Here is an 18,943-nt window from a genome sequence, read left to right as displayed (position 1 = left end):
TGAGTCGGAAACGACTCGACGGCACATAACAACAACAACAGCATACAGATTGAAGAGGTGTGGAGAAAGGATACCATCCTGACTCACGTCTTTCTTAATTTTAAACCATGAAGTGTTCCCTTGCTCTGTTTGTACAATAGTTTCTTAGTTTTGGTATGAGTTTCGCAAGAGCATGGTTAAGTATTCTGGGATTCCCATTCTTTTTAATGTTGGTCATAATTTGTTATGATCCACACAGTCAAATGACTTTGCGTAGTCAATAAAACACAAATAGACATTCTTCTGCTACTCTTTGCTTTCAGCTACAATCCATCTAACATCAGCAAGGATATTTCTGGTGCCATGACCTCTTCTGAATCAAGCTTGAACTTCTGGCATTTCTCTGTCTTTGAGGAATTATGTGTACTTGATTCAGAAATATGGTCTTTTCAATCATTTGCTATGCATTAGAAAGCTGGAAATGGGGGGGGGGGGAAATGACAGAAGAAAAAGTGATGCCTTTGAGGTTTGGTGTTGAAAGAGACTACTGAATATTTCATTGATTGCCGGATGGGCAAACCGATATGTCTTAGATAAAGCAAAACCAGAGTACTCCTTGGAGACAAAGATGGCGAAGCTTCATCTCACATACTTTGGGCATGTTGCTAGGACAGACTATTCTTTGGAGAAGGACATCATGCTTGGAAAGGTGGAGAGACAGTGAAAGAGAGAAAGACCCTTAACCAAGTGAATTGACACATTTGCAATTGACTTGAGTGTGTCAGAACTTGTGAGGTTGGCATAGGATAGAACAAGGTCCAGATCAACTTTTCATAGGGTCATTATGAGTTGTGCTTGACTCAATAACACCTAACAACAATAATGACAACAATGTCCTTATCCCATCTCTCAGCTGCATAGGAAGTTATTGAAAAGACTATGGCCTGAATTAGGGGCACCTTAGTCTTCAAGCTGACTTCATTTCTCCTCAGAAATTTGGAAATGTCCCTGACAGCAGATTTTCCTAGTGTAATATATCTCCTGATTGCTGATTGCTGTTACTAAGGGTGTTGATTATGGATGCAAGAAAAATGAAATTGTTGACAATTTCAATTTTTTTCTCCAGCTGTCGTGATGTTGCCTCTCAGCCCAGTGATGAGGATTTTTGTTTTCTAGATGTTGAGACGTAATATATTTTGAAGACTGTGTTGTTGTTATGTTGCCATTGAGTCACTTGCGACTCATAGTGACCCTATGTACAACAGCCCTATACCCTGCTCTATCCTGTGCCAATTGCACTCCCTCTGACACACCCATCTCGATTACCCCAGTCACTGAATCAATCCACCTCATAGAGGGCCTTCCCCTCCTTGGCTGTCCCTCCACCCTACCAAGCATGATGTCCCTCTCCAAGGACCAGTCCCTCTTTACAACATGTCCAAAATATGTTAGACGGAGCCTCAGAATCCTTGCCTCCAAGGAGCCGACCAGTTTGTTTTCCTGCAGTCCATGGTACCCTCAATACTCTTCTCCAGCACCACAGCTCAAAAGCATCAATTCTCCTATCCTCCCTAGTCATTGCCCAACTCTCTGATGCATAACAAGTGATTGCAAAGACCATAGCCTGTATCAGATGCACCTTAGTCTCCAGAGTGACACCATTGCTCTTCAGAACCCTGGAGAGGTCCCTAACAGCAGACTTTCCCATTGCAATACGTTTTTTCTTTCCTGGCTACTGGTGCCAAGAGTGTTGACCGTAGAACTAAGCAGACTAAAGTTGTTAACAATCTCAATCTCTTCACCATCCATTCTGATGCTGCCAGTTGGTCCAGTGGTGAGAATCTTTGTCTTCTTGACACTGGGCCTCAATCCACACTGAAGGCTACAGTCCTTGACCCTCTGAGGCAAGCATTTCAGGTCCTCTTCAGTTTCAGCAACCATAATGCAGATTGTTAATAGATCTTCCACCAATCCTGGCGCCACACTTCTCCTCATAGAGCCCAGCCTCCCGGATAATCTGTTCTGCATACAGGTTGAAAAGGTATGGAGATAGGACACATCCCTGGCGTACGCTCTTCCCAATTTTGAACCACACAGTGTTTCTTTGCTCTGGTCCAAGTATAGGTTTCACATTAAAATGATCAAGTGTTCTGAGATTCCCATTCTTCTCAGAGTCAGCCACAGTTTGTTATGATCCACACAATCAAATGCTTTTGCATAATCAATGAAACACAGATATACATTCCTCTGGTATTCCCTGCTTTCAGCTAAGATCTCTCTAACATCAGCTACAATATCCCTAATGCCACGACCCCTTCTAAACCCAGCCTGGACTTCTGGCAGTTCTCTGCTGATGTGCTGTTCCAGGCGTTTTTGGTAATCTTCAGTAGAATCTTGCTTGCATGTGAAATCAATGATATTGTTCTATAGTTTCCACACTCTGTTGGGTCACCTTTCTTCTACAGCAACTACTTAAAGTCCTCTTTCAGGAGTAAGAGTGTGTCATCTGCATAACACAGTTGATGAGTTTATTTTGATCCTAATGCCACATACTTCATTGTAGAATCTAACTTCTCAATTTATTTGTTCAATATACAGATTGAATAGGGGTGGAAAGAGGATACAACCTTGATACATACATTTCTTAATTTTTAGACCATGTAGTGTTTCCTTGCTGTTAGGGCAATTACTGCTTGGTCTAGGTATGGCTTTCATATGAGCGTAATTAAGTGTTCTGTGAGCCACTAGTGCAGATGAACTGCACATAATCTTTGGGTTGCAGTGAAATCACTACTGACTATGCCACCAAAGCTCCTACTGATATGTTAGGTACCAAGTGAACTACAACTCAGAGTGATCCTATAACAATAGACCGACACCTTGCCCTATCTTAAGACCATCTTTAATCTCTGACATGCTCAACCATATTGTTGCAGTCATTACGTCAGCCCAACTCATTGAACATCTTCCCGTACTTTGCAGATCCTCTAGTTTGCCCATGATGATAGTGGACAGCTTAATGGACATTATGCTGAGCTCCTGGTTGTTGTTGTTGTTGTTATTGTTAGGTGCTATTGATTTGGGTACTACTCATTGGGACCCTATGAACAGACCTAAATCCTGTTTTATCCTGTGCCATCCTCATCAGCTCTAATACACTTGAGCCCATTGTTGCAGTAACAGTGACAATCCACCCTTTTAGGGTCTTCCTCTCTTTCACTGACCCTCTACCTTCCAAAGTACAATAATCCTCCCAAAGAATGGCCTCTCCTAGCAACATGCCCAGAATATGTAAGCCGAAACCTCATACTTGCCTTCAAGTATGCACTTTTTCCAAGACATCTTTTGTTCTTTTGGTAGTCAATAGGATGTTAAGCATTCTTCTTCAACATCACAGTTCAAAGGCATCTAGTCTTCTTCTGCCATCCTTAGCCGCTGTTTGTCTCCTTGATGCATAGCAAGTATTGAAAATCAAGTACCCTTGGTTTTTAAACCGAGCTAGTAGGAGCTAAAATTATCCTGAGCTTATTATCATAGTCTATCTTATACATTATCTTTCCCCTAGTCTCTCTGATCTGAAATGTCTAGTTAGCCCAATTAAGCAGATGTGCTGCTGAAGACCCTGAGAAAGACATAAAGAATTAATACACATAGAATATACCTGCAGGTGCCAGGTCCGGTAAAGAAAGTTCCATATTCTATATCTTAATTGGTCCTTCTAAAATCTTTGCTTTTCAGTACATTCTAACTTGTAACCTTAACAGAAAGAGTAGACTTGTGCTATAGAATTTCCAGATTTCTATATCATTATGGAAGTAAACCTCAATATTTTCCCCCTATGGAACCACTGCTGACTGGAGGTAAAAAAACCTCAAGTTTAGTGTTCAAGGACTAAATTATTATGCAACCAACACACTTTTGGTCAGCACTACAAACCTCAAATTATGATTACAAGCCTTTGCTTTGGCTTCATAGACAGGAAAATGTTGGAAGTTCAAGCTGGATTCAGAAGAGATCATGGCACCAGGACTATTATTGCCAATGTCAAATGGAACCTGCTTGAGAGTAGATAATATTAGAAAAATTAATGTCTATTTATCCTTTGTTGACTATGCAAAGGCATTTGATTGTGTGAATATAATAAATTATGACCAATATTGAGAAGAATGGGAATCTGAAAACACTTAATCATGCTTATGCAAAATATATACCTAGACCAAGAAGCTATAGTACAAACAAAACAGGAGAACACTACATGGTTTAAAATTGGGAAAGGTTTGTGTCAGGGTTGTATCCTTTCCCCATATCTATTCAATCTGTATGAGGAAATTATTTGAGAAGCTGGGCTCTATGAAGAGGAATGCGGCATCAAGATTGAAGGAAGACTCATCAACAACTTTCAGCTTTGGTTGCTGAAAGTGAAGAGGACTTGAGACATTTGTTGTAGAAGCTCAAACATTGCAGCCTTAAATATGGATTGCATCTCAACATCAAGAAAACAAAAATTCCAGTAGGACCAATAGGCAACATCATGATAGATGTAGAAGAGATTGAAACTGTTGATGACTTCTTCTTACTTAGATCCACTTGGCACCAGCAGTCAGGACATCAGGAGACATATTTTGCTGGGCACATCTGCAGTCAGGAGCCTCTCCACATTACTGAGGAGGAATTACTTTAGTTTGAAGACTAAGGTGCACCCGATTCAGACAATGGACTTTTCAATCTTCTGCTATGCATCTGAGAGTTAGACAATAAGGATGACAGAAGAAAAATGTATGCTTTTGAGTTGTAGTGTTGTGGAAGAGTACGGAATATCCCATGGACTACCAATAGAACAAACAGATATGGCCTGGAGTGGGTGAGGCCAAAATGCTTCTTGGAATATAGAATTGTAAAGTTTTGTCTTGTATTCTTTGGGAATGTTACTAGGAGAAGCTATTCCTTGTAGAAGGACATCATGCTTTGAATGGTAGAGGGAGAGAGAAGGAGAAGTAGTCCCTCAACCAGGTGGACTGATACAGTGATTGTTCATGTCAATGTGCTCACAGCAATGGGCTTGAGCGTGTCAGAGATTGTGAGGGTGGCACAGGATAAAACAGGGTTCAGATATACTGCTTGGTCACTATGATTTGTACTCAACTCAATGAGCCTAATGATATCAATAAGAATAATATAATCCTCTAAAAGTTGCTTCAGTTATCTTCCTAGAGATAGTCAGGGAGAGAGTAAGTAGATAACTCACTCATTGTCCTGTAACCTGGTTCTGTTCTGTGGTCTCCTATTCATCAGAACACCATATATGTCAGAATAATACCACTTCACAGTGTTTTAAATGGTTGATTGGTTTCAAAGTAAATCCTTCTCTCAAGACTCAAATCTCCAGCTTTTTAGGCAGCAGATGAGCACATAAACTTTTTGCACAATGCAGGAATTATTAGCCAATGAACGGAGCTAATTTGCCTGGTGGTCTCGTCTATAGTAAATTATCCTGCTAACACAAAGACCTCACCTCTCTGTTGTTTTGAATCCACCAATAACTCCACAAGAATTTGAATTTGACATTTTAGAGATCCATCTCAGGACACCAAACTCTAAAAAAGACACAAGAGAGGACTCAAAAGAAAACATTTCAGAAACAAGTATCTTGTATTCATTATCTACAGACTCGTAGTAAACTTCTTGTGATGAGGCAGTCACTTGTTCGTCTTTATTTTTCCCATATGACCTTCAACTGTGCTTTGTACAGCGTGATTATTCAAGAAATACTTCTCAAATTAAATTTTAAAATCTTCTACAGGAGCAACAAGCAGCCATTACTGTATAATAGTGATATAATTATAATAGCATCTACCTTGGGACATTTATGCTTGTCATAGTAATCAAGGACACAATTAGAGTGGAAAATCAAGTGAACAAAAACAAAATCACTAACAGTGTTTAGTTGTATTGTGAAACTGATAAACTAAAGAAAGGGCAAAAGTAGAGAAAGAAGGAATTAGAGAATAAAAAATCAATAGTTTACCTGATTTTAGCATATGGAATTATAATTAGGAGAGGCATTCAAATAGTAGCAATTAGAATCTCATGTTTTCTGTGAAAACAACTACCTCTGCTGCCAGCAACTGGAATTACCTCTCATGTCAGACAAGGGCTTCTTTCACTAATTGACTGAGAGATTATATTTTTAGTACAGTTTATTCTAATGGATGTGGGCCATTTATATTAACCTTAACAGTCAAGACACGTGAAACAACAGAATATACCCTTGGAGACTTTCAAACTAGCTGTATATGCTAATGTGACAGGAGCGACTGCTTGAGGACAATTTTATCATATCGATTGCAATTATGAAGGAAAAAGAAAACCTTGTCAAGTGGTCTTCACCCTCTCTGAGTTAATTAAATTTTATAACCTTTGCTGTACTTTTAAAACAATAAAATTTCTATCTTATTTTTAGTCTCAAATAATTGTAAAGAGCTTTATCATCATTTGAAAATTCTATCCAGTTGATACATTTAGCCATTTTCTTTATTTTCACTGGAAAAAAAATTCTCATCTACATAATCATTACAAGTGTGCACTGAATTTGCAGAGCACTGTAAAAGTTAGGAAGACATCAATAGGTAGATATAGACTCTGTCTTTGAGGAATTTATAGTGTAAATGGAGACATTTAGGCTGGTTAAAGGCAGTACAAACTAATGTCATGAATTCTGTGACTTATTAGGATCATTCAGTGACGGCATAGATGGGCATGATAGTGGAGTTGGTTATCCTCAAATAAATCTTATCTCATTCATTTGCTAAGTGACACACATTTTGGAAAATAATACAAAAGACGTTAGTTACTTTTAGGCAAGCAGAATAAAATTCATTGATCTCTATGAAATGAAACACCAATTCTTCTAGCAATTTATCTGAATGACTTTGGAAAACAGTTCAAATTTCATCTCTGCAACTAATTGGCAGTGTGACTATCACTTGTGGTAAGTTACTGCCACCCACTGCTTTGCTAAAATATGGCCTTTTGGCTCTTGTTTTGTGGGTTTTTTGTTGTTGTTTTTCAACTTTAGAGAAATGCTTTATAATGATAAAGCATTTTCATTATATAGATTTTGTTGTTGTTCTTCTAAAGTCCTGTAGAGTTGAGCACGATTCATAGTGACCATATGAAAAGAAGACCTGAATCCTGTTTTGTAACTTTTGTCGTTTCTCTAAGTTCATAGAGTTTCTGGCGGCATGTTGTTTTGGAAGGGGATGTCATTCCTGCTTCCACTATAGGGATCTTAGATCCCCCTTTTGTATCTAACTTGGCAAACAATGCTATAATGGCAATGGATTCTATGATGAGAATCTATTTTAAAATTGGTTTTACATAAAAAGTTTATTTTCCATTTCCACATTCATCTAGTATAAGCGATACGTTTTTTAAAAAGTCAAGTTTTCAAATATGTGATAATGGTTGTTGTTAGGTGCCGTCCAGTGAGTACAACTCATAATGACCCTATGAACAATGGATTTGAACCCTGTCCTGTCCTGTGCCATCATCATCATCTCTGACATAGTTGAGCCCATTGCTATAGTCATTGTGCCAATTCAACTAGTTGAGGGTCTACCTATCTTTCACTGGCCCTCTCATGATGTTCCTTTCCAATGAGTAGCCCACTCTAACAATATACCCAAAGTAGGTGAGATGAAGCTTCATAATCCTTGCCTCTGAAGAGCATTCTGGCTATACTTTCTCAGAGACATGCATAATTATTCTTTAGGAAGTCCATGGGATACTCAGTACTCTTCTTCAATACCACATCCCAAAGGCATCAATTCTTCAGATGCATAGTAAGTGATTGAAAAGACCATGGACCTCCTTAGTCTTCAAAATGACAACATTACTCCTTAGTACTTGGAGAGTTCTTTTCTAATGTTGCTGTTGTGTACCGTGGAGTTGGAAGTAACACAAAACTGACCCTCTAGCAGGTTTTCAGAGGTTGTAAATCACACAAGAGGATATTGCCCATCTTCTTTCTAATATTGTTGTTGTTGTTATGTGCCATTGAGTCACTTACGACTCAAACGACCCTATGTGCAAAAGCCCTAAACCCTGATCTATCCTGTGGCAATCTTATATTGTCTTATATTGTCTCTGACACACCTACCCCTTTTACCCCATTCTCTGAATCAATCGATCTCATTGGGGGTCTTCCTGTCCTGCACTGTCCCTCCACCCTCCCAAGTATCAAGCACGACTGGTCCCTACTTCCAACATGTCCAAAACATGTCAGACAAAGCTTCATAATCCTTGCCTCCAAGGAGCATCCTGGTTCCACTCTCTCTAATATAGTATGCAGTAATACATATTATGTGTTACTATAAAGTAGCTAATATTGTACATAACTTATTTTACATTGATTTTCAATGCTTAAGTTTGAAATAAGCAATGGCAATATTAGAGTTAAGAGCATTTCCAGGAAGTATTTTCTAAATCTATCATTCTGGTTTAATTGCGTACTTGGTAAGTAGATTTACATAATTATTAAATTCCCTTAATAATCACATTTAATTAAAAATTAATAGCCCATTTCCATTTTTTATTGATATTGGTGGATGGCTTTTACAAAGTAATGTGGAGTCAGATTTGTAGTGTAAGGAGATAAAGCAGAGTATTTGAGACCTTTTACATTCTTACTGTAGAGCTCTGTTGAGAGTCTGTATGGGAGTTATTGGGTGAAGAGTTTAGTGTTCAAAATGACTTTCCTAGCAGCTGAATTTCACTTTGCCAGGTGGATAGGACATGTTCGCCTATCCACAAGGGGATTGACTAGTTTTACTAATTCTACAAGGGGATTGGCTAATCTTGCCGTTAAAGAGACTGGATGCAGCAGTAGAATAGAAGAAACCTCACTTCCAGCAAAGAAGAAGCAAGAGAACGTAATGCATCTTTCAGGACCACAGCTTCTTGTGTGAGTCAGACCAGGGCCTATAGGAGCAATAGCTATAGCAGCCACAAAGGGGACCCAGAGTTTTGACATGAAATGGAGCAGACCTTGGGATTGCCACATCAGAGCTAAGAGCATTTTGCCCAAGTTTGTTGAAGGACTGTGAGGGACTGGGGGAACAGCCAATATTGGCAGGGCTGAGAATCTTAAAACAGTGGCCTAAAGACACAAGACTGAGGCGCCTGTGAGCACAATTCAAAAGCCGTCCTCACTATATTCTGTTACTAATCTGGATTATATCCTTTTGACTTATGTGGTTTGTGAGCTATCGTATAGAGGTTTCGACCCAGTAAAGCAGTAAGATTGGTGTTGGGATGAGTAGAAAGAGGTGCAAGAGTGTGGGGGACATATTTGACCTCATGGGAACTGGCTTTGTGTTGTTGATGTTATTGACAAGGACAATTCCCCTTGATAAATTTGGTAAAGGTTATATAAGGATATCCCCATGTGGCCCTTGCTCTTTTAACAGGGTTGCACTGCTAACACAAAGGTGGTACTTCTCTGCCCATTGGAACCCACCAGAAAATTAATGAGAAACAGATGGTCAACCTCTTCCAGTGCAATTCACAGCCTTGGAAACCCAGGGGAGGATCAGCTACAAGTCACTTCTGACTTTATGGTAATGAGCAAGTGAGTGATATTCTCACTGTTGTCTATTACCAAGTACACCAAGGACATGTTTTGTTTTAAAAGCAAAGTTAAAAGCTATAGAAAGGCTGAAGGAAGAAAATAATGAATATAAGTATACTCTTTACCCAGATCTACCAATTACTAATTTTCAATTGTCTTGTCATAATCTTTTCATCCTCCCTAATACATATGTCTTGGAGGGAGGAGTGACATCCACTTCCATAATAGCTTGCCTCCGGAAACGCTATGAACCTGGAGAGAGGATAAAAGGCACTCAAGCATTGAGGACTCTCCTCATAGGGTCGCTATGAGTCACCTGCGACTCAATGACACTTAACAGCAACAACAACACGTATGTGTGTATAAGGATGTTTTAAGGAAACTATATTTCTTTTGAACCACTCAACTAGTTAAATGTCGTGATAGTTGCAACATGATAGTTGCAACTATCATGATATTTTACCCCTTAAATGTTTACATTTACATCTCCTAAAAAACAAGGACTTGCTTCAGTCGAAATATAACATTATTCTGACACCTAAATTGGTGGCATAATGGTAAGGAGATGCATTGCCAACGTAAAAGCACATGATTGGAATCCACCAGCTGCTCTGTGAAAGATGGACAGTATCCTCCTATGAAATTATCTGCCTTTGAAACCCAGTGGCATCTATCTCTGAGTCAGTTCTGACTAGATAGTATATAACAGCAACTATGTGAAATAAACACTAAATTTACATTTTTCTGACATGCCAAAGAGAGATACATATTTATTTTTATTTTTTTTAATATATTATTCTAAAAGCATGCTTCAGGTAGCTCAACAATGATTCTGGTAAGACCAGCTACTCACAAACATATACATGCACACATATAGATTTTAATGGTCTAAAAAAATCCCCAAATTTGTTACTTTAGAAAATCAAATGCAGTGCACTTTCAGCAATATTACCACCATAGATTCTGATTGCTCAGTCCACACATAAGTAGTAGGCGATTTCTATGGTGATATGACTTCTCTGCATTAATTTCCATCAGGTTGGGTTAAGTAAAGACTGAATTGTTGCACAAAGAAACATTTACTCATCAGGTCCCACTGATCCTTTCTGTGCCTGTTTCCTGGGTAACCTGCCTTGTAAAGCTCTCTTGATTTGATTTAAAGTTTTCTGAGGAATCCAACTCATATCAACTTCATTCTGATTAGATGTAGTCATTTCTGTACTGGTCTCTTGAGCTTTCTGGATTCTTGGAGTTGATAAAAACCAACAACATCCAGTAGCCCAAGACCAGCAAGGAACATGTAGATAAAAATTGTTTCTCCATCTAACCCATCTTCTTTTTCAATAATCATTACGGTTTGATTGAAAACAGCATCTTGGAATACATTACTGTTCAAATCTTTGTAGTTCAGATTGATGAATAGACCAAAGGATCACCTATCTATGGGCTCTGCAGGAACGAGTTCAAACTCAAAGTTGCCTGTCTCTTGCTTGGAACTACACTGTTGGGAGGAAGGGCTGTGAAATTCTGGATATCGAACTGGTAGTCCTGAGGATAATGGAAGGAGACATCTAGAGACCTAACAGCAAAGACTTCTGTGCTGTTGTTTGTAAAACCTACCAGGAACATCACAACGTTATTTGCTAGAAATCCTTATCCTTTCATAAACAGAACAGTGGCATCATACTTGGTGAAGCTTCAAGTTCACCAAATAAATCTTCCTCGTTATTTTCTGCAAAATCTGTAGGTTCATCATTTTCCACTTCAGCTTCATCATCTTTATCTTTAATCATTGAATCTTCTACTATTTCTTCATTCTCTGTAAGATCTGGAGCCCACTAATGGCCTTCCAGGGTTGCTTTTGAGCACAGGAGTGGTTGAGGGGATGGGGTTGGACAAGCAGAAGAAGCAGAAGTAGGCAGGGGAGGAGACTCAGGGTGTGATCATCCTGTGTCCTGTCGCTGTTAGAAAATACTCTTGGGCTCTGGCTGTAATGGCCTAAGTCTTCAAAGATATTTTGTAGTTTGTTTTTGTTTTCACTGTAAATATTTGATTCAACAAAAGTTCATACATTTCATTTCCAATGCATGAGTAAAAGTATAATATTGAGCCAAAATTCTTTATACTGGCACAATGACCATTTTCTACCAAGAGTGCTGATAAGAAAGAGAAATTCTGTAATATGTCCATCATACAAAGGATGTCAGGATTTAAAACTAGGCAGATTATGAAAACCACATTTCAGCTGAGTTTGCTTGATTATCTATCCAAGACAGCATCACAGAATTTTCAAGATAGAAGAACTTTAAGAGACAGATTAACTGGCTCAATTCCTTACACCATTGTTGCTGTGTACCGCAGAGTCAGAAACGACTCCTAGCTGGCCTTGCAGCAGGTTTCAAAGGCAGTTAATAGCATGGGAGGAGATTGCTTATTCGCTCATGGCACAACTGCTGGCCTTGAACAGCGTGCCTTCAGGATAACAGAGCAGCTTCTTGCCACTAGGCGACCAGAGCTCTATTCCTTACATTATCAGTTAGGAAACTGGCTCTGTAACTTGCCAATTGTTACTAAACTGCAGAAATGCTAGTAGAAATAAGGTTTCATGACTTTTAACACTCTATGTCTCTGATTCTTTTGTCTTCCTTCTCTTTTAATGCTTTCCATCTTTTTCTTTCCCACGTTTGCCTTCCTATTTTCTTCTCACATACTTTGGGCATGTTTCTAGCAGAATCTATTCTTTGGAGAAGGATATCATGTTTGGAAAGGTAGAAGGTCAGTTAAAGAGAAGAAGACCCTCAACCAAATTAAATGACACAGAGATTGAAGCAGGTATATCAGAGATTGTGAGGATGGTATGGGATAGGACAGGGTTCATGGGGTCACAATCAGTTGTACTCAACTCCACTGCACCTAACAGCAACAACAAAAACGATAATTTTCTTCTCTTTCAACTGAACAAGCAACAACAGATGTTTTAAAAGGGAAATAACTCACTTCCGTTAAGGCGTATGGAGGATTTCTCAACAGCAACCCTATTTGCATTTTGGACTAGATCATTCTTTATTGCAGAGGGCTCTTCTCTGCATTGTAGGATATTTAGCAGTGTCATTCCCTTCTAATCACTGGGTGCACATTATTAAATATAAATTCAAAATTTTATGAAGCTGTATTCTACTCTTTTTACATAATCATTTACAGTGAAATATTTTTATGGCTGCTCCATGACACAGGGAGTCCAACACATTCAAGTTCACCTTGTCTTCTGAGGAAACACCTCAGTAGAAAGATTTTGAGATTTACTTCCAAAAGCTCAGTGCCTGAACACCCTTGAAAGCACTGCTCTACCGTGACACACATACCATGAGTCAAAATGGACTTGACGGTTTACTGGTTTACATGACGTGGGCATCTGTTCCTTTTCTTTGATAATAATCTCTGTTCCCCCTTTCAATAGCAGTACCCTTTTGCCACTGTGCCTTCCTTACTTCAGTTATTAGCTGTTGTTGCTTATAGACGTCACCAAGTCAACAACAGCTCATAGAAGCTCTATGAACGATGGATCTGAACCTAGTCCTTTCCTATGCCAACCTTATCACCTCTGATATACTCAATCCCATTGTTACAGTCACTGAGTCAATACATCTCTGTGATGGTCCTTCTCTCTTTTGCTGATGCTTCACCCTTCCAAACACGATGTCTTTTCCCAAGGACCAGCTCCTGCTAACAATATGCCCCAAATCTGTATGACTAAGTTTCACCATCTTTTTTTCTAAGGAGCACCCTGATTACACTTTCTCCAAGACATACCTGTTTGTTCTTTTGGCAGTCAACAGGATATTCAGCTCTCTTCTCCAATATCACAACTCAAAAGGCATCGGTTCTTCTTCTGTCCTCCTTCATTTTTCCAACTTTCAGAAACACAGCAAGTAATTGAAAAGACCATGGCTTAAATCAGGTGCTCGTTTTCTTTAAGTTGGCATTGTTGCTCTTTAGCACTTTGAAGAGGTCTTTGACAAAAAAGTTTCCCAATGTAACACGTATTTTTATTTCTTCCCTGCTGATATCAATGGTGTTGATTAGGTGAAGATAAAATCATTGCCAATTTAAATCTTTTCTCCATCTATTATGATGATGCTTATTGGCCCAGTGCTGAGAATTTTTGTTTTCTTGTGTTGAGATGTATTCCACGTGAAGGCTATCTTCTTTATCTTCTGCAGCAAGCTCTTCAAGTCCTTCTCACCTTCAGCAAGCAAAGTTGGGTCATCTGCATAAAGCAAGTTGTTAATAAGTTTTCCTCTGATTTTGATGCTATATTCTTCTTAATATTTGCTTCTCAAATTACATACACTTTCTCAAATTACTTGCTTACCGTACAGACTGAGTAAGTATGGAAATATGATACAGCCTTGATGCACACCTTTCTTGATTTTAAGCCATGCATTGTTCCTTTACTCTTTTTTTATTATTCATTTTCATGAACATTAACAGAGATTTTGGATTTCCATTCATTCATTGTTGCACTTTTCTCCCTGTCCCCCCCCCACCCCAGTTAACTCTTCTCTTTCAAAAGTAAAAGAAAAATTCCTTCATTGGTATACAATCCCCCGCTTCCCCCCACCATTGCCAAAAAAATACTCCACTCTGCAAACTTCATTCCAAACTCTCATGATAATCATAATGCCATATAATATATTGCTTTTGAACTGTTCTCTCCCTCATCCGTTTCAATGAAGTATATATAATTTATCCAGTTTTTCTCATTCTTACCCCAACCCTGATGTCAGTCCCATTCTACAACAGTGGCACCTCCTCAAAGTTAGCCAAAATTTGTTGAGATCCACACAGTCAAATGGCTTTGTATAGTCAATGAAACACGGATAGACATCCCTCTGGTACTGTTTGCACTCTGCCAAGATCCATCTGACATTGGCAATAATGTCTTCAGTGCCATGACCTCTCAATGTACTATTCTAGCCAGTTTTGGAAGTCAAGAAATCAAAAGACATATTGCAATGGGAAAAATCTAGAGTCAGGGACCTCTTCAAAGTGCTAAAGAGCAATGATGTCTGTTTGAAGACTTAAGTGCACCTGATCTAACCCATGCTCTTTTTAATTACTTGCAATGAATCTGAAAGCTAGACAATGCCTGCTGTTGTTGTTATGTGCGGTCAAGTGACATGTGACTCATGGTGACCTGTTGTACTCATGGTACAACAGCCCTAAATCCTTCTCTATCCTGTGACAATAATATTATCTCTGACACACCTATCCCCATTACCCCAGCCATTGAATTAATCCATCTCATAGAGGGTCTTCCTCTAGACAATGACTAATGATGACTAAAAAGAAAAATAGATGCTTTTGAAAGGTGATGCTGAAGAAGAGTAATGACTATCCTACAAACTACAAAAAGAACAAATATGTCTTGAAGAAAGTGTAACTAGGGTGCTCCTTGGAGGCAAGAATGGTCAAATTTTATCTCACATACTTTGGGTATGTTTTTAAGAGAGGCTAGTCCTTAGCAAAGGATATCATGCTTGGAAAGGTGGCAGGTATGAGAGAAAGACTCTGAACACGGTGACTCTAACAATGTACTCAGGTATATTGGAGATGATGAAGATGGCACAAGATAGAGTAAGGTTTAGACCCATGTTTATAGGGTTGTTATGAGTCACAGTTGACTCCAAAGCACATGACAAAGCAATAATGCCTATGACATAAAATGATTATGTATAAATGGAGGTAAAGCCACTTTAGGGTCTTGGTGGCACAGAAGTTAAACACTTAGGTGCTATCCTGAAGGTTAAGGGTTCTTCCACCAGATGCTCCATGAAAGAAAGATATGGTTGTTTGTGTCTATAAAGATTATAACCTTAAAAACCGTAAAGGGCTACTCTGTCCACTAAGGTCACTATGAGTCAGAATAGGCTCAATGGAAATGAATTGTAACCAGGAGGCAGTCATCAGAACAGAGCAAGGAAACACTGAATGTGTTTCGAAATTAGGAAAAGACTGCATCAGGAATTCATTCTGTCTCCATACCTTTTCAACCTATACCTGCAACAGATCATTTGAGAGACCGGAATTTATGAAGAGGAGAGTGGAATAAGGATTGGAGGAAGATTCATCAACAACCTATATTATACAAATGACACAACCCTGCTTGCTGAAACTGAGAAAGAAATGAAGTATTTGCTGCGGAAGGTCAGGGGCTGCAGTCTTCAATATGGTTTGAAGCTCAACATCAAGAAGACAAAGATTCTCACCCCTGGGCCAATTAGCAGCACCATGATGGATGGAGAAGAGATTGAGGTTGTTAATAGTTTCAACTTGCTTGGCTCCACAATCAACACTCTTGGCACCAGCAGTCAGAAAATCAAAAGACGAATTGCAGTGTGCTGTCAGGGAACACTCCAGAGCACTGAGCAGCAATGACATCAGTCTAGAGTCTAAAATGTGCCTGATCCAGGCTATGGTCTTTGCAATTAGATGCTGTGCATCAGAGAGATAGACAATGACGAAGGATGACAGAAGAAGAATTAATGACTTTGAGCTGTGGTGCTGAAGAAGAGTTTTGAGCATGTCATGGACAGCCAGGAGAACAAATAGGTCTGTCTTAGTGTGGGTGAAACCAAGTTTCTACTTGAGGTTAAGATTTTGAAGCTCCATTTCAAATACCATGGGCTTGTAGTCAGGAGAAACCAGTTCTCGGAGAAAGACAAGATGCCTGGAAGGCTGAAGGGACAGCACAGGAGAAGGAGATCCCAGATGAGATAGATTAACATGATAACTGGGGCAGTGGGATTAGGTGTGTCAGAGTCAATGCGCCAGGCTCAGGACTGCGCCTCGCTCAGGACAACGCAAAGTTCAGAGCTATTGTACATATAGGGTCACTATGAGTTATAGGCACTTGACGGCACATAGTAACAGTGGCCTTTCAGATATCAATATAAGTATCAATTTGCTACAAAATATATTATCATTAAGTTATTTATCACTTACCTATAAATCTGTGTACTGTAGAGTCAGAATCGGCCAATAGCTTACCCTGCAGTGGGTTTTCAGAGGTAATTAATCACACAGGAGGAGATTGCTCATCGTTCTCCCTCAAGCAGCTAGTGTCCTCGAACCGCATGCCTTCAGGATTACATTGCAGCTTCTTGCCACTAGGCCACCAGAGCTCCCTAATTATCAATGGAGGAGTAAATAAATTATGGTGCATTCACACACACACACACACACACACACACACACACAGTAATTTTATTCAATATTAAGGAACAATGAAGAATCTGTGAAATACCTCATATTTTTGATGAGCCTATAAAGCTTTTTTTTTTCCATGTGAAACCTGCACCTGGATTAAGAAGCTGCTGTCTGCATGGAGTAAGGGAACACAGCATAATTTAAAATCGGGAAGGTTATGTGTCAGGGATGTGTTCTTTCTCCATATCTAGTCAATCAGCACGCTGAGCAAATAATTTTTGAAACTGGACTTTATGAAGTGGCATCAGGATCAGAGGAAGTCTCATAAACAACTTATGCATCTGTTATGCAGATGACACAATCTTACTTCTGACAATGAAGAGGACTTGAAATGCTTGTTGCTGAAGATCAAGGACTACAGCCTCCAGTATGGATTATATCAAGAAAACAAAGGTCCTCAACACTAGGTGAGTAGACATTATCATGATAGATGGAGAACGAATTCAAGTTGTCAATTTTGTCTTGGTTAGATCAACCATCAATACCATTGGTACTAGCAGTGAGGATATCAGGAAATGTACTACATTGAGCAAGCCCGCTGTCAGGAACCTTGACAAAATATTGAAGAACAATGATGTCAGCTTGAAGACTAAGATGCACCTGATTCAGTCCGTGGTCATTTCATTCACTTGCTATGCATCTGAGAGCTGGACAATGAATAAGGATACCAGAAGAAGAATTGATGCCTTTGAGTTGTGATGTTGGAGAAGAGTGTTGACTATCCCAAGGACTGCCAAAAGCGGAAATAAATATTTCTTGGGAAAAGTGCAACCAGAGTGCTCTTTGGAGGAAAGATGGTGAATCTTTGTCTCTCATAAACTGTGGATATGTTGCTAAGAGAGACTATTCTTTGGAAAAGAACAGCATGTTTTGTGATACAAAGTGTCAGTGAAAGAACAGTGTGCTTTGTGACACAAAAGAAAGGACGAACCTCCAAATAGATGGATAGACACAACGACTGCCCCAAGGGGCTCAAATATGTCTGAGATGATGAGGATGGCACTAGACAGTAGAGGGCTCAGGTCTGTTGTTCATAGGGTCACTGTGAGACATACTTGACACAACCTAACTACAACAACAAGCAAAATAAATCAGTCACAAAAAGACAAATTGTATGAGTACACAAGTACAAAAACAAGAGTTTATAAACAGAAACATTCTTTGATGGATACATAAATGTTTCTCTTTCATATACTCATCAAAGAATTTTTCTTTCTGTGTTTAAGCCAAGGAAGAGACTTCTTCTTCTTTCCAGTGTGAAAGAATTATATTTTTTTGTAATTGTATCCTTTCTGTTAGCAATCCAACTGTTAAAGCACTAGGCAAACACATACATAGTAAGTTAGGTGAAGGGATAAGCAACATAGATCTTACAGTACCATTAAAGTGATCTGCACAATATCATTAAAGAAAAGGAAGATACAGAGAGGTGTACAAGAGTTATAGACAACAAAGGTAAATACTATTATCTACACAGTGTTACATTATAGTAATAAGAACTGCATGTACTCACCAGGTTGTGCCAAGAAATCTGGAGGACAACTACTTGCCCAACTGACTGGAAGAGATCCATATTTATTCTCATCCTGAAAAAAAAGGTGACCTAATAGAGTGTGGAAATTATTGAAAAATATTACTCATGAAATACTATGCTGCATTGAAAAACAAGGAACTAATGAAATATTATACAAAATGGGTGACCCTGGAGGACATGATGCTGAGTGAAATATCTCAGTTGCAAAAGGACAAATATTGCATGGTGCCACTGCTGTAAAATGGGACTGATATCAGGATGGGGGTAAGACTAAGAAAAACTGGATAAATTGTGTATACGGCACTGAAACAGATGAGGGACTGAATAATTTAAAAGCGATGTATGATAGGGTATTATGGTTATCACAAGAGTCCACAATTAAGGTTGCATAGTGGAATGTACTTGGGGTGGTGGGAAGGGTGTGGGCAGACTGTGTACCAGGGAGGGAGTCTTTCTTTTACTTTTTAAAGAGAGGAGCAAACTGGGGGGTGGGGGGAAAGGGCTGGGCAGGTAGAGAAGTGCAGCAATGAATG

The 18,943-nt window shown here is 39.1% G+C and overlaps 1 pseudogene; it reads right to left on the bottom strand.

Moving 5' to 3' along the window:
- Positions 1 to 10,686: 10,686 nt before the first annotated feature.
- Positions 10,687 to 12,327, bottom strand: LOC102875810 (annotated as a pseudogene).
- Positions 12,328 to 18,943: the final 6,616 nt, after the last annotated feature.

Source organism: Elephantulus edwardii, unplaced genomic scaffold, assembly GCF_000299155.1.
Source record: "Elephantulus edwardii isolate Elephantulus edwardi_28Jun2011 unplaced genomic scaffold, EleEdw1.0 scaffold00082, whole genome shotgun sequence".
Classification (NCBI taxonomy): domain Eukaryota; kingdom Metazoa; phylum Chordata; class Mammalia; order Macroscelidea; family Macroscelididae; genus Elephantulus; species Elephantulus edwardii.
Note: the sequence above shows the minus strand (reverse complement) of the source record. Positions and strands in the feature narration are given on the sequence as shown.